Consider the following 7979-nt stretch of genomic DNA (forward strand, 5'->3'; position numbering starts at 1 on the left):
GTAGATGTGGGTGTGCAGGTACTGGTAGATAGGCGCAGAGACCCTCTAGAGTAGCTAGACTTGCCTGGCCTCCTTCTATAGGTCTTCCTCTTTTTCTTCCAGACATGTCAGATAGGGGAATTCCCATTGGGAAGCCCATTGGTGCCAGTAATAGTGTTAGGGGGTTTAAAACAATTGGTCCCAAAGGTTACATTGTCCGCTTTTGCACTGACGATGCAGGGTATCACATTCGGGGAGCTCATTTGGCATATTTGGAATGGAGGATGGCATGCATATTATGCAGGCTTCTTGATCATCTGCCAATTAAAAAATGGAAAATTTCCCCTAAAGACGACAAGGACCTAAGTGCCATCAGGAAGAAAAAAACACAAAACAAAATGATTGAAATATGAAGGAATGAAATAACTTACCTGAGTCCTTTAAATCACATACCACTACAGATAATTTCCTAGTAACTCTAGATGCCCATTTCAAATAGATATCCTTTAAACGTAACATTCTGTATGTTTGAATGACAGAGAAGAACGGGCACGATGGACATATTCCCAAATACATATTTAAATGAAGCACGAACCTGTGGGAAAATCCAAAACTTCTGGTCCCACCCCTGGAAACTAGCCTGGGATTCAAAGTGGGCAGAAAATCAGGCCAAGGTATCTTTTTATTGTATCATTCAATAAGAGAAATAACTTTCGATCAATAAAATAGTATTACTGTTTTTAGCAGAACTCTGTCCCGTTCACAAAAATAGCCTGACAATTAACCAATCGGCTAAATTTGAACTTTAATCCAATATTTAAAAAAGAACAGAACAATAAAACCATTAGACTGTTTTTAAAAAAATTTATGATAGAAAGTCCCTTTAACTTAAAATGGATACTGATGAGGATGGACTAAAGCAATTGTTTGAATAGTGTCCTTTTACCACTGGATTTTAATTTTAATGCAGCCTAGACTGAGAGAACATGTTTCTCCCTCTGCTGCTGTAAAATGCCCGTAACTCAGCATACGTTGGCTACTTTACAAGGATATCTGGGGGGGGGGGGGCTACGGGGAGACAATGTTGGTGGAGTAGGAAGTACTCTCCCAAAGTTGGAGTTGAAGCAGACTGTTGAGGTAGAGTAAAGAGAATTTAATGGCTAGACTGGAAACATTCAACTGATCAGTACAATTTATTTTAAAAAGAACTATTACTGAAATACTGTTTTTTTCATTACTGTTCAGAATCCATCAGCTACTGAAATGTTTTCTATGGAACATCTTACTCCATGTCATTCTGCCCATGGTTCATATGGTGTACCGTCGGTGCAGATATTGGTGGCATTGGGCCCGATATTACCATGGCGGCGGGTTCGCGGCGGGGGGTCGATTGGGCGTGTGGGTAACGCACCCGATGAAGTCAGTCTGCCCCGCGCGCAATCGCAGGCTGATTGGATCCACTTACCTGTCCTTCCGGGTTCCCCGCTGCTAAGCTGCGCGTCGGGCGGACTGCGCATGTGCAGTAAGGTCTGTCAGCTGGAGGAGCTCTATTTAAAGGGGCAGTCCTCCACTGACTGATGCTGCAAGAAATAGGAAAAATTACAGCATGGAGCGGCCCAGGGGGAAGGCTGCTCCCAGGTTTAATGATGCCTCACTCCAGCTTTTATTGGATGAGGTGAGGAGGAGGGGGAGGACAGAGATCTCCCCCTCGGCGGGCGGGAGGAAGCAGCCTGCCTCTGCCACCTGGCTCGAGTTGGCAGAGGAGGTCACCTGCACCACCAACATATCGCGCACCTGCATACAGTGCAGGAGGCGCTGCAATGACCTAAGTAGGTCAGCCAAAGTGAGTACACTTACTCATTCCCCTACACTCCATCTGCCACATCACTGCCCCCACCCCACATTTCCTTCTGCACAGCCAACACTACTCCGTCACATCACTCCTCACACCCACTCAAACCTCATCCTCATCTTACCTGCACTTACTCACCTTGCCAGTACTCATCCCGCCACTACCACTCAGCTCCAACAACACTCAAGAAGCTCGACACCATCCAAGATAAAGCAGCCAGCTTGATTGGCACCCCATCCACCACCCTAAACATTCACTCCCTTCACCACCGGCGCACTGTGGCTGCAGTGTGTACCATCCACAGGATGCACTGCAGCAACTTGCCAAGGCTTCTTCGACCTCTACCACCTAGAACGAAAAGAGCAGCAGGCACATGGGAACAACACCACCTGCATGTTCCCCTCCAAGTCACACACCATCCCGACTTGGAAATATATCGCCGTTCCTTCATCGTTGCTGGGTCAAAATCCTGGAACTCCCTTCCTAACAGCACTGTGGGAGAACCGTCACCACACGGACTGCAGCGGTTCAAGAAGGCGGCTCACCACCACCTTCTCAAGGGCAATTAGGGATGGGCAATAAATGCCGGCCTCACCAGCGACGCCCACATCCCATGAACGAATTTTTTAAAAAATCCTCATACAATCTCATGGCTCTATCTCATAATCACCCTCTCATGCATTTCTTTCACGGTCAGCCTCACTCAACCTGCCACTACCTGTGCTGCAGCCATAGGGCATGCATCACATATGTGCAGTAGGAAGTGTAAGGCAAACGTGTCGTGAGCATGAAGGGGATGCACAAGGGAGTTTGAGGGTTTGTCATGGTTTTTACTTATATTTAATTTCTGATCAACTCACATTACATATTATATTGGCACCACTACTGCCACGTCATTGCGAATCTTGTCTGGTTTGTGCAATAATGCCCTTTCCTGAGGATCACAATGAAGACCCACAACTGATGCCACCCATTGTGTCACTGCAGAGTGGGTGTAGGTGTATTTGCAGGGCTCTTTTGTGCAGGCGACTGAGAGATGTCAGCGATGTCCCCGGTGGCACCCTGGAAGGATGCGGAGGAGAAGTTGTTGAGGGCAGTGGTGACTTTGACAGCGACAGGTAAGAAGATGGTGCTCGGGCCAGCCAGGAGCAGCTCGGCATGAAGGATGCTGCAGATGTCCACGACTACATGTCGAGTGACTCTGAGCCCCCGTGTGCACTGCTGCTCAGAGAGGTCCAGGAAGCTGAGCCTCGGTCTGTGGACCCTGTGGCGGGGGTAGTGCCCTCTGCGACGCATCTCTCTCTGCCGTTGCCGTCCCTCCTGCTGTGCAGGTGGATGTGTCACAGCACTGTGTTGTGGAGCTCCACGTGTCAGAGGTGGACAGCGTGGCCGGCGAGGTTGGTGATGCTGTTCACCCTCCGAGGAGGTCATGACTGCATCCACGGCGGCCCCCATCCAGAAGATGTACATCTGAGGGGGTCCGCAAGGTAGGTACATGTGTCTAGACACCGGGGTAAGTGTGCAAGTTGGTGAATTTTATTGTTAGGAGGAGGGTGGTGGAGGCCAAACTTTGTCCAAAGTGACAGAGTGGCCTCCTGCAATGATTGAGGGTCTCCCTCCCCCACCTGTCAAATGGACCTTTGCAGCTGCCAGAGGCTGATGGCTGCAACACGTCCATTTGAACTGGGAGTGTTTCCCCCAGTACGGGAAACAGTCCCAGTCAGTTGCAAAATCCCATCCCTGCTAAAATAACAGGTCAATCAGGTCTGTAAACAACCTGAAGTACCTGTTCAATTACTTTAAGTGGCATCCCGCCGGCTTTAATTGCTGGTGGAAGTCCCACATGCAGGGGCTGCGCGCGCATGTGGGCGTGTCAGTGGGAAACCCGGAAGTGGGTGGGTTGGAGCCGGGCTCCCGACCTGCCCCGAGAATCCCCGATTTTCGCAGCCCCCCTGCCACGAACGCACCCGATCGCGGGTGCGAAAATCGAGCCCATGGTGTCAGTGTAGGAGTTGTGTGGTTTTTCTGCTCAGCAGTGGAACAGCCATAGTTACACGATTAACATACTGAAAAGCTACATCTGTGTTCAGGGAAGAAATATTTCCTCCCATTTTTATTTAACAGGTCTCTGTAATACTTTTATATTAAGTAATGGGGAAAAGTTGATTAGTTTCAGCTTTGTTTTAGAGGGCCTTCTAGAAATCCTATAGTCTAAGTAATTAGATGGAGTATGGTAATTTAATTTTGCCAAATAAAACCAGTCAAAGTCAACAAAAAGGACAGCCTCTTCAATAGGTCATTGCCCCGAATATAAATACATCTGTATCTCGTGTTCAAACTTGGGTAGGAAACTTTAAGAGTTATTTTTTGCATATCATGGTAAAAAACAGTTAACAGATGTGTGGGAAATCCTGTTTCGACTGTTCATAGTGAAACTAGTGGAAGTTCAACAAAGGTCATTCAGGGCAAGCCTTTCTGCTGCTTGTATTACATACAGAGCTATAGTGCCACTTTGAGTCTAATACATACACTTGTCATTTCTCCCACCTGTTTAGTCAAATCTACATTTGCTATGATCATTCTGTGGCCATAAGGATTTGCATGGTTAGTTTGTGGCAACAACTACACATTGAATCCATACTGAACTGTCATAGTTGCATTCCATCTACTCCTTGAAAAAGTGCGTAATAAAAACTAGCTTTTAGACATCTGCATCTGCGAGTTTGTGTTGATTTGAATTTTATTTTACCTTTTCTTCATTTCAAGTTTAATAAATAATCCTGTTTTTATGTGTCTGCATCATTCTGCTGTTTGCAATCAACCTGAACCTGCATAAGTAAAATTTAAGTCCCTTTCAGCTTTGGAAAAAAGGAACAACAGCCTTTGGCTAAAAATCAGATTCCATCAGCGAACCGAACATTATCTGTCACGGATCAGGTCAAACCTCAGAGTTACTGTCAGACTGGTCCTTGGAAATACAAAGGGTATTTCCACTGAAGTTACATCAGCACATTGGAGCAGGAAATTCTTTGGGAGCTACTCTGTCAGCTTTCTGCCCAATGGCCTACCCCTGGCCCCAGACAATTTTCTGTGGTCAGTGTAATTCCTATATTTTAGGCAAGCTGCTGGTGGGATTGCTACCTCTGTAGGGGAGGCCATCTTGTGTGTGGGGGGGTGGGGGGTGAAAGAAATGGAAAATGACCACTTCCAGTATTTCTGGGAGATGGGAGATGTAGAATATGTCCACTCAAATATGGGTGAACGTATTTAGAGGCCATGTAAAATGATGGGAAATATACCATCTGATGTATATCTTGTCATTTGCAACATAGCAATACTGGGCCCTAGCAATGTCAATGCACTCCTGATATCCAGAGTTGGCATGGTGTGTGGATAGGAGAATTTAAATTTAGTCTATTACAGGGAGTTGAATCAATCGTGGAGCAATGGATTCAACTCCCCAGCCCTGCAAAATTTAAAATTAAAAAATAAATTCAAACATCTTCTTCAGCTGCTCCAGTGGTAGATGTTCTCTTGACACTGTGATAGAGGCCCGAGGCCTATCACACTCATTTTACACTCCCTACCCCAGGTGAGCTCCCCAACCGGGGCTGGCAATCCTGTCAGGAGCCTACCTAAAATATGGTAATTATCCTGACCGCAGAAAATTGTTATGGGCCAGAGGACAGGGGTCAGGGGCCAGGGGTCAGGAGCAAGCCATTGTCGAATCTCCTGCCCCACCAAAAATATGCCAGGATTTCACAAAACCAGAAAAATCCAGCTGAAGTATCCCAAGCGTGTATGAGAAGTTGTCATTGCTGGAGGGAGGGGATGAGCACTGACAGAATGAGCCAAACTGTTGACAGTGCTCAAAGGTTAACAGCAGCTGGTTACGGAGCGCCATTGGCTGAGATCCCTAGTCCTCATTGAGGTAGCTGGTATTTCTCACCCCTCCCCCGGGTGAATTTTCTGTTTGTCTCCTGAAGTTAGTGACTTACAATGGGGCACGGTTCAATGGGCAGCAGCAGCCCTTTGGTACTTTATGCATGTGACCATAGTTCATGTACTAACTTTGACAGTGTGATCAACAGGCATTCAAACTTGATATAGAATCACAGCCTGATCCAATCCACTTTTACCAGGTGCTTGAGCATCTGTACTCCCAACAGAGGATTGTTGGATACCAATAAGGAGAAAAGGTCATCAACCTGAAACGTTAACTGTTTCTTTCTCCACAGATGCTGCTTGACCGGCTGAGTGTTTCCAGCATTTTCTGTTTTTATTTCAGATTTCCAGTATTCTGCTTATGATTTAGGGCTTTTTTTTTCCTTCCTCAAAACCATAGTAGTACCCTTAAGATCCATTATGCAGCTTCTTTAATAGCTGAGTGATTAAATGCAATACTAGTGTACTAAGCCAGATGGACCACAAGTGTTATAATTGGCCTTAGTGTGCCTGGGCTATGAAAGGCAAAATAGGCCAGGATTGTTCATCCTCATTACTATCTGTCAATCCCTGCTTGAAGTGTGCACATGAGAACAGCTGGTAAAGGCACAATCTGGCTTGGCTCAATGTTCCCTGTTATCACTCGCTGTCCAGGTAGGGAGGTTTACATTGCAGCTGAAGACACATAGCATGTTCCAAATATATGATTCATTCCAAATAGCTCTTTAAAGTTTCTAGATGAAATAATGCTGAACTCATGAACCTACAACTGGCGTGAGATCCCAATTTGCATATTTAAGGGGCCTAACGCTTGTTTCAGGCGGATGCCCTGGACGACTAAAAGTTGTTTGAGCCAATATGGCGTCTGGTGCAATTCCGGTGTAGATCTGGCCTGGCAGATTGTAACACGAAATTTGGAGGCCTAAAATTGCAAAACCTTAACCCTAACCCCCATTTTATGGGTAGTAGACAGATGACCATAAGTTGTGTTTCTCCTCCAATCTCTTTCAGTAATTAGGATGTGGAGATGCCGGTGATGGACTGGGGTTGACAATTGTAAACAATTTTACAACACCAAGTTATAGTCCAGCAATTTTATTTTAAATTCACAAGCTTTCGGAGGCTTCCTCCTTCGTCAGGTAAATGTTTGGAGGAATGAAGGAGGAAGCCTCCGAAAGCTTGTGAATTTAAAATAAAATTGCTGGACTATAACTTGGTGTTGTAAAATTGTTTACAATTTTCAGTAATTAGGACAGGGATCCCCGGGAGCTTGTCAGTATTTGCAGGTGGTGGTTGCGAGTATGTCAACATTTGCAGGGGATCTCTGGGACTCTGTCAATAACAACAACAACTTGCATTTATGTAGCGCCTTTACTGTAGTAAAATGTCCCGAGGCACTTCACAGGAGCGTTATCAAACATAAGGTAAGTTTCTTAAGGAGAATTACCTTCAGCTGATTTTTTTTTTACCGTTACTGGATGATGCCAAGTGTTTTATTGAACATGGATGCTGAACTTGAGTTGTAAAATGAGGAATTTAATACTAACCTACCACACCCATTCTGAACAATATCCTGTTAGGCTGTGATAGTAGTGAAATACAGTAAAAATTAAATGAGATAACATAAAAGCATCCCTTCTGAATGATGCAATTATCACGAGGTACATTTAATTTGGTTGCTGTTGAGAAGTATGGAGATATTGGCCCGGAATTTGCTCCAAAAATAACGGAGAGCCGAACAGCGCTCACCATTGTTTAAGGGCAAATGGAAGAGCAACTTCCGGCGAGTGAACATGCGCAGTCAAACGCGGAAATCGGGAAGTTGCTCTACCAGATGCCCTGCTGCGTGGGAAGGTCGGCTCGCCGGTGAAATGAATGGACCAGCATGAAGTTGCTCTCTTGCCCAGCTGGAAACGAACTAATCTACACAGAAAAAGGTACGCTCAGTTTTTTAGGTCTAAGCTAACTTTTAACAACAAGGTATTAATGTCTGCCAAACAATCTGTCTGGCGTTGAAAATTAACTTTTAAAAACATGAAGTCTCATTCCTTCCAATTTTAGTTGTTGGTGAAGATGTAAAAAAAAATTCTTTCTTTCTCTTTTATCTCTGTTTTTTAATTCAATATTTCTTACCCTCCCTTTATTTCGCTTTCTCTAACTGATTTTACACTGAATTTACTGTTGTAGCTTTCACTTCCTGGTT

Source organism: Heptranchias perlo, chromosome 6 (assembly GCF_035084215.1).
Source record: "Heptranchias perlo isolate sHepPer1 chromosome 6, sHepPer1.hap1, whole genome shotgun sequence".
NCBI lineage: Eukaryota > Metazoa > Chordata > Chondrichthyes > Hexanchiformes > Hexanchidae > Heptranchias > Heptranchias perlo.